Genomic DNA, 8907 nt, shown 5'->3' with positions numbered 1-8907 from the left:
CAGGGAAATACAAATCAAAAGCACACTGAGATACCACCTCACACCAGTCAGAGTGGCTAAAATGAACAAATCAAGAGACTATATAGGCTGGTGAGAATGTGGGGAAACAGGCACCCTCCTACACTGTTGGTGGGAATGTAAACTGGTACAGCTGCTCTGGAAAATAGTGTGGAGGTTCCTCAAAAAACTATCAGTGGAATTCCCTTATGACCCAGCAATAGCACTGCTGGGGATCTACCCAAGGGATACAGAAGTGCTGATGCATAGGGGCACATGTACCACAATGTTCATAGCAACACTGTCAACAATAGCCAAAGCATGGAAAGAGCCTAAATGTCCATCAACTGATGAATGGGTCAAGAAGATGTGGTGTATATATATACAATGGAATAGTACATGACAATGAGAAAGAATGAAATCTGGCAATTTGTAGCAAATGGATGGGCCTCAAGGGTGTCATGCTAAGTGAAATAAGTCAGGCAGAGAAGGAAAGATACAGTATGTTTTCACTTATAGGTCTAACAGGAGATACCTAACAGGGGACCATAGGAAGGGGAAAGAGTGGGAAAAGAGTTGGGGAGAGAGAGGGACACAAATCATGAGAGACTATTGAATACTGAAAAGGAACTGAAGGCTAAATGGGGAGGGGAGGGGGGAGGGGGGAAGGGGGTGATGGTCATGGAGTGGGGCACTTGTGGGGAAGAGCACTGGGTATTATATGGAGACCAACTTGGTAATAAACTAAAAAAAAAAAGAAGAAGAAGAAGAAGAATTGCTCACCAAGGGGCACCTGGGTGGTTCAGTCAGTTAGGCATCCAACTTCAGCCTAGGTCATGATCTCATGGTTCACAGGTTCGAGCCCCATGTCAGGATCTGTGCTCACAACTCAGAGCCTGGAGCCTGCTTCGGATTCTATGTCTCCCTCTCTCTCTGCCTCTCCCTCGCTCATCTCTCTCTCTCTCTCTCAAAAATAAGTAAACATTAAAAAAATTAATACTTAAAAACAAGAATTACTCATCAAAATATTTATGAAAAATTATGTTATAAAAAGTATGTATTTTCTCACAGAGCAGAATGTAAAGATCTCACTGAAATTTCAGTCCAAATTTTCACTAACTGAGCACCTTCCTGAGCTTCAGGAAACTTCTTCAAAACTGTAGTTCAATCTCTTTATTCTCTCATGTCTTGTTAGAGGTGGGAGACACATGATTTGAAAAGCTTAATGCTGAGCTCTCTTGTATTTCACCTGACCTCAAACTTTATAATACATGTGAAAATAGTTTAATATTCTATTACTTTTTTAATTCTATTTGCCTTACCCAGGAAAAATTTTATGCATATTTGTGAACAAGTCTGACCTCAAATAAACACACAGAATATATTATACACAGGCACTGATGTCCATCTTTGAAATATAACATTGAATGTACTCAGATTGTCATCAAGCTCTTCTCTCCATGTGTAGTAATTTTGCCATAAAGTTCAAATAAAGACACAAAAGAAAACTATTTTAAATAACAGTCAAATATATTTTGAACTTTTTTTCAGCCTTTGGGATTTATTTCCCCTCTTTTACTTCTTTGGGAAGGAGGGTTCTCACTTGGTTACAGATTTCTCCAAAGATGGGGAGAAGGAATTACTTTTCTTGCCTCTTTTAATCTTTGTGTCCCACCCATCAAGTCCAGTATTTGGAACAGATGACAAGTATTTTACTTAACTGAATTTAATTTTCCTAATATTCTTTTCTGACACATTCTGGTCCATAGTAATCATTACCTATGGAAAATTACTGTCTTAAACTAACAGTAAATATTAGTTATATTTTGTAATTTTTACCTATGTAGTAAAGATTTACAAAGAAAAAATGAATATGGCTCTCTACTCAAAAAGAAAAAATCTAGATTAATAACAAATCTATAACATAGTTCTTGGGTGCCACAGCATAGCAGACACCCAGTACTTCAAGATGGCATCATCCATACCAGTGAAGGGGAAGAAGCTGGTGGATGTGAACTTGGGAGAGTTGCCAAGCTAGATACTGATGAGGGATCGCTGGAGAATTTCACAGAGGTTACTATCAGTATTACAAGTACCTGTATGTCAGAGCACCTGGGTGGCTCAGTTGGTTAGGCAACTGACTTGATTTCAGCTCAGGTCATGATCTCAACATCATGAGATCCAGCCAGCATGGCCTCTGCACAGACAGAGGGATTCTCTCTCTCGCCCTCTGCCTCTGTGCCTCATGTGTGCATGAGCTCACTTTCTCTCTCTCTCTCCTCTCTCTCTCAAAATGAATAAACATTTTTTAAGTATGTCAATGTGAAGAAAGGGGGCATTCCTGGGATTTCTATGGTGCTGGAAGCTTATGTGCTATTCAACTACTGTTCTTATTATAAGGAACTCAAACATGAGAAGCTATGCAGGTACGACTGAAGGGGTCCAGTGTGGAGGCACTTTTGGAATTCTTGACCATGACCTTTGCCTGGCACCCTTGAATCCTTTCATATCCTAATTCAGAATTAACATCCAATAAAAGAAGACTGGTACTTGGGAAAGGAAAACCTTTAAGAGCTCTAATAGAAGCTGGAAAAGCTGGTATAGAGCAGACATCTAAAAAAGAAGTGCTGAATAAATGTAAATGGAAAGATTAAAAGTAGATACTTAGGACACTAAAACCACTTACACAGGAAGCATTCCTGATTAGCTTTAAGATCTTCATTTTTTTCCCAATATTTATTTATTTTTGAGAGAGAGACAGAGACAGAGCTTGAGTGGGCGAGGGGCAGAGAACGAGGGAGACACAGAATCTGATGCAGGTTCCAGGCTCTGAACTGTCAGCACAGAGCCCAACATGGGGCTCATACCACAAGATCATTACCTGAGCCAAAGTCAGATGCTTAACCAACTGAGACACCCAGGTGCTCCAGGAGTGTCAACTTATCATATACAAAGTAATTCACATGCTTCTTAATTGATTTATGGCCTGTATCCAGGGAGCCCTGATGCTTGGAAGAGGTGACAAGCAGCCCAACATGTCTGCATGAGGGGATCATGGGGCTGAGTTTGGGAGATTCGAACTTTGGAGAACTTCAGGTATCAAATGACTGCGCAGTAGACCACATTTAGGCTTATAAGGCTATGAGTGGGGAAAGGAAACACATTACTGAATGTTTGAACCTCTCTAGACCTTAAAAAGTACAAAGTTCTGAATAGATTTATTTGTGTTATCTCCATCCCAGTTTTTGGGAATGAGTGATAGACTTAAGTAAAGCCAGATGTAAGGGTTTTATTTTTTTTTCTCTGCCACAAAACTCAACGGATAAATGGTCTCTTTAGTAGATTTATACTGGTGTCTCCAGATAAAATATTGCATGAGACATACTTATACTAAAGTTTATTTGTTGTTTATCTCAAACTTAACTAGTATCTGTATCTTTATTTGCCAAATTTGGCAGTTCTAATTTTTATGTACCTCATAAAGGTAGTCACATTTGCCACATGTACGTATTTTAAGAAGAATCACATTTCTGGATTTTTAGACCAGGACCTTCATTTTTTTTTTTTTTTAGTTTAGGTAAATTCTGCTCCGAGCGTTGGGCTGGAACTCACTACCCCATAATCAAAAGTCACATGCTCTACCAACCAAACCAGCCAGGTACCCCATTTTAGAACCTTCTAAGAGAAAAATATTTAGTATCTGGAACTTTCATTTCTATGTCAGAGGACCAAAGAGATCAAAAAAAAGAACCTCTGGTCTCTTTCAAGGCATTAAGCTAGCTTAGAGATTTTTTTTGTTGCATTTTTGAAATAAAATCAATTATTATTCTTTCTAGCTTATGTATAGATTACTAAAGTATAAATATATATTTTGCTTAACATGGAAATTATTTTCATAGAACTATCTTAATTGTGATTTATTCTTAATTGTCATTTGTATTTACACAGGACTAGCTTTATTCTCTTCCTATAAAACCTAATGACCACATAATGTTATTATGCAAAATTTTTTATTATTCTTTAAAGAAACAGACCAAGCTAAATTGGGTTTTGCAAGGATCATTAGTATTCCCTGAGCTATTAAGAGATGTCCCCAAAAGAAATGGCTCCATGGTCAAAAAACTGGAAAATGCTGCCATTCAAGCCTTCCACATAGAAAGTCATATTTCAGTTAAACACTCCATTTAACTATGTTTAATTCAGTGTATTTGACTATGGAAACATTTTTTTCAAACAACATCTATTAACATCCCATGTAATCTTAGACAATATTGGCTCAACAATTCCCACTTCTTTAGTAAATAACAAAAGTCATTCAGATCACCCCACTCCCACCAAGCTAAATTTGTAAAGCATAATTCAAGTCAGGTGCCATTGAGTCACCAGAGTCAAGAAAAAGACTAGACCAACTTAAATCTTATACTCGTGGAAACCAATGTAGCCACTGAACAGGCCAGTGAAACACCATAGCTGATCTTGGAGGCAGGAGATTTAGACTCAGTAACACTTGTGAAAAGAGAAATGGGCATCTAATACCTCAGTTGATTCCCCTCCACACAGAAAAAACAATAACAAGGTCAGGATACAAAGGGGCCTCCAGGCCTGAAGGACCATGGGTATCAACAAAACAAAACAAAGAACAACAGCATCCCTGTCACTAGACTAACATTTAGAGCTGAGTTACAATTCTAGAAGGGAAATCATGACATTCATGAGAAAATCTGACCAAAACTGAGTAGGAGAGAAATTCATCCAAAAGGTAAAATTGACACTCAAAAATTGAGTGTTAGACACCAAGTTCTTGGCAAGATCAGCTCACTTTGGAAGTAGTAAAGATGATTCACAAAGTAGACATTGAATTCAAAATCTAGGATGGAATAGCTCGATTCTAAGCTGCACAAGATGGTAGAACCAACACCGTTGATACACATTCCTTGTCTCCAGACAAACAGGTTTAAATGGTTATGATGCAGCATGAAAGCTTTGGCATCAGTGGTTCTAGAGCTGAGAAAATATCAAGAGGCAGAGAAAAGAAAAAGTAGGTAGAGGCTGACATTTTGAGATAACCATCCATTTCAAAGAAAGAAATAGAAATAAAAGTTACTATGATTCAGGAGAGATTAGCAGCCCTGCTTTTTATTCCCCCTCCTTTTCTTTTGAAGCTATTTCTATTATTCCATCTCTAATGCTCCCATTCTGCTCATTCTGCTCTTAAAAGACAATGAAAAAGAGAACTAAAGCATAACCTTCTCCCAAATCATTCATACAGGGGAATGGAACATCTCAAAAGCACTGTGACATATGCAATTCTAGCAGAAAACCTTCTGTGGATTCACTGGCACACCATGCTTACCAGGTCATGTGGTCCCACCATCTCTCATTTAATTTAGCGTCATTTATTGCCCACCTACTATGACCCAGCACTGTAAGAGCAGAGAAAGGGAACCAAAGAAAAGGTATAGCTCCAGAAAATTTAGAGTTTAATTAAAGAGGCAAAACTTTATGAGAGACAATTTATAATCAAGTGCTGAATAATATCCTCATTATAACTGACAAAGAGGTGAAGAGCTCATACGTAAGGAGTAAACATAGAAACCACAGAAGTTACCGCACAAGTTCATCTATCTTCTGCTGGTATACCTAGTTTTATGAAAACATTAATGTGTTTCCTCATATTCTCTAGCCTAGATTACAGTTATTGGAGAAATTAAAAAGGAACCTGCAGTTTCCTTTAATTTAGACTACCACAGTAGGAAAGAGCTTCATGAAAAGTAACATGTGAGCTAAGACTTAAAGGAAGAAAAGACATTTCAAAGTGAGAGACTGACAGAGCATGGCATGTGCAAGGGTTAGAGAAGATATTCACAGAGGTTCTATTTGGAGGATTACAAAGACAACAACAAATGAGACCAAATTAGGGAGAAATGTACACAGAGAAGTGGGGAGTTGGGAATTGAGAGGCTGAAAATTTTTAAATTCTTAAAGATAAACTTCCAAAATCATTGAATCAAAGAACCACAGACTTATAAAGGATCTCAGAAATCATCTAACACAATTTTTAACTCAGTGCAAAAATAATATCCACATGTGATCATATAGCCAGAAAATATGCAGCAAGGGAAAGAAAATTCATCATCTCTCAAGAGAAAGAGAGCTCGATTGTTAGAAATGTCTCCTTTATGAACTACCATTGTTTGCTGAAATTGACCTATGGAGATATAAAAATAGTTTTAAATATGTCATGCTATTTTCACATGCCAGGATGTAAGTGCCAAGATTAGTTTGTGTTTGTAGCACTGCTCAGCAGAATATATGAGAAAGGATGGTGACTATCAGTTTCAAAGAGATCCCCATCCACAACTCCAAACATCCACCTCAGTCCAAGACACCTCTAGAAATTGTGTCTTTTCAAGAAGCTCTTTACTTTCATAAGATAAATTCTTATCTGAACGTCTCTCCAAGTTGCTCTGACTTAGACTGGGCGTGGGGTCATACAAAACTACAACATTAGAGTTTTCCCCAGATGGAGTCTAATCTTAAGAAGCAAAAAAATACGAGCAGCTTTTGACCGAAATATATCTGATTACATTTGTGAACCACATTTCTCCCTGCTGGTGAAAGAATATGGCTCTATTAGGGAGTTTGTTGGTGACTCTGAAGGATGTCAGTTTAGCATATTGCCTCCATTACATTTCTGCAAAAGTAGAAAATAAACACTTTTCTACTTTAATTATGTGAGAGTGTTTTTTCCATTTTTTCCCCCTTATCTCCTGTCCATAAGGAGTCCCCATAGCAGGGCATGGGAAATTCACTCTTTTGGCAATTTCAACTTTTCTACTGAATAAACTATTCCCCAAACCATATAAATTGTTGAGGAGAGAGAGGATCAACTTTGCCACAGTGGTCCCTTTATAATCATACAAAGCAGGGTTTCTCAAGCTTGGCATCATTGATATTCTGAGCCAGACAATTTGTTTTTATGGAAGACTATCCTATGCATTGTAGGGTAGTTAGCAGCACCCCTGACTTCTGCCTCCTAGACACCAGTTAGCACCTTTTTTCTCCAACCATGAAAATGACAAATATCACCAGACATTGTCAAATATCCCCTGGGAGTCAAAACTGTCCCTTTTTGAGACCCACTAATAAAAAGATATGGTCCTGGTTAAAATCTAATCTGGGCTCTGCATTTCAGGCACATTTTTAAAGTGGTAGTGGCTGCCATTTCTGCCTTATATCCACTTAAATTCTGTTTATTCCAATCTCTTCAGAGAAAAGTGTGAACACCCTGCTTCTTGACAAATGACTTTGATTATTAGATTGTACCACAATGTGCATCAAAGTACAAGGACAGAGCTTTAGCTCTGCTGTCAAGACAACCACTGCCTCTTCAAGCTAAAGGAAAAAAATCAAAGACTTGTAGGATGCCAGTTGAGTTGGAACCTTACGCCAAAGGCAAATGCTGTGGCCATGACGGAGCACCTGGCACTTCCCAATGAGGCTGACTACTTAAGAAAATTGAGACTTCAAATGAGCTTCCACCTAACAAGCTGCAATTTTGTTTCATTGGGGGGAGGAGAGTAGGGGCTGAGTTATGGGAAGAAACCAGAAGAGAATTCAACATGACTGACCATTTGCTAATTCAGCGAGGAGGATTTCAAGACAATCTTCAGAATGCGGCAAGACAAAAGCATCATTATCTATAATTACTGCTTACCAGTAGCACAGATTGATAACAAGCTTCCTCCGCCAATCTTATCCCGCTATTATGAGAAGAGGCGATTAAACTAATTAACAAATCAACTTTCCTGTGCAACAGTGGGTTCAGTACCAGAATATAGTGAGAATAAGCTAGTTATTCAATGAAATAACTAGGGATGAAATAAGATAGAAATCTGAAGTTAACAACAATATGAATAGGGAGCTTAAATAATTGACAAATGCATACATTTTGACATTAGAAATATGATGGCATATTGGCAAATATTGGACTATTTGTTTAAAGCCACAATTCAAATGGGAAGGGTTCTATTGGATCATAAAAGCATATACAATTATAACAATCCTGTATAGTCTTTTTATATGTGACACATACAAATATAAAATAATGCCTCACTACTGAGAAGTCAGATGGTCAGGAACTTCAGTCATCTTGGTCATGGATACTAACTCAAAAGGAATATTTTAAAAATCCTTTCAGGGGCACCGGGTGGCTCAATCAGTTAAGCCTCCAACTTGATTTCACAGTTCAAGTCATGGTCTCATGGTTAATGAGTTTGAGCTCTGTGTCAGGCTCCACACTCCCCCCCCTTTCTCAGGCTCACTCTCTCTCTCAGAATAAATCAACAAAAATAAGCCCTTTCAGCATCAAAGTCACATCACTCAATAGGAAGAAACAAAAAAACTACCCTCAGACCATCACTATATTTTGTACTCCTCTCAATTCCCCTATATTTGAGGAATTTCATTGTCCTGTAATCTGTCTCTAAGTTAATACTACATTATAGGTACTCAGTAAGCATCTTTGGCAATGTTGACCAATGTGGTGGTCACAACCACATGTGGCTACTGAGCATTTGACATATGGCTAGTGCTCCTTAACAGATGGTTCTGGGAGAACTGGACAGCAACATGCAGAAGAATGAAACCAGACCACTTTTTTACAGCATACACAAAAATAAACTCAAAATGGATGAAGGACCTGAATGTGAGACAGGAAACCATAAAAAACCCTAGAGGAGAAAGCAGAAAATAGCCTCCTTGACCTCAGCAGCAGCAATTTCTTACTCGACACATCCCCCTAAGGTAAGGGCATCAAGAGCAAAAATGAACTATTGGGACTTCATCAAGATAAAAAGCTTCTGCACTGCAAAGGAAACAATCAAAAAACTAATAGGCAACCGACAGAAT

General features: G+C 38.2%; 1 pseudogene; it reads left to right on the top strand.

Annotated features, from left to right (window-relative positions):
• Nucleotides 1-1966: 1966 nt before the first annotated feature.
• On the top strand, nucleotides 1967-7788 carry LOC115295289 (annotated as a pseudogene).
• Nucleotides 7789-8907: the final 1119 nt, after the last annotated feature.

This window comes from Suricata suricatta, chromosome 7, assembly GCF_006229205.1.
Source record: "Suricata suricatta isolate VVHF042 chromosome 7, meerkat_22Aug2017_6uvM2_HiC, whole genome shotgun sequence".
NCBI classification, from domain to species: domain Eukaryota; kingdom Metazoa; phylum Chordata; class Mammalia; order Carnivora; family Herpestidae; genus Suricata; species Suricata suricatta.
Note: the sequence above shows the minus strand (reverse complement) of the source record. Positions and strands in the feature narration are given on the sequence as shown.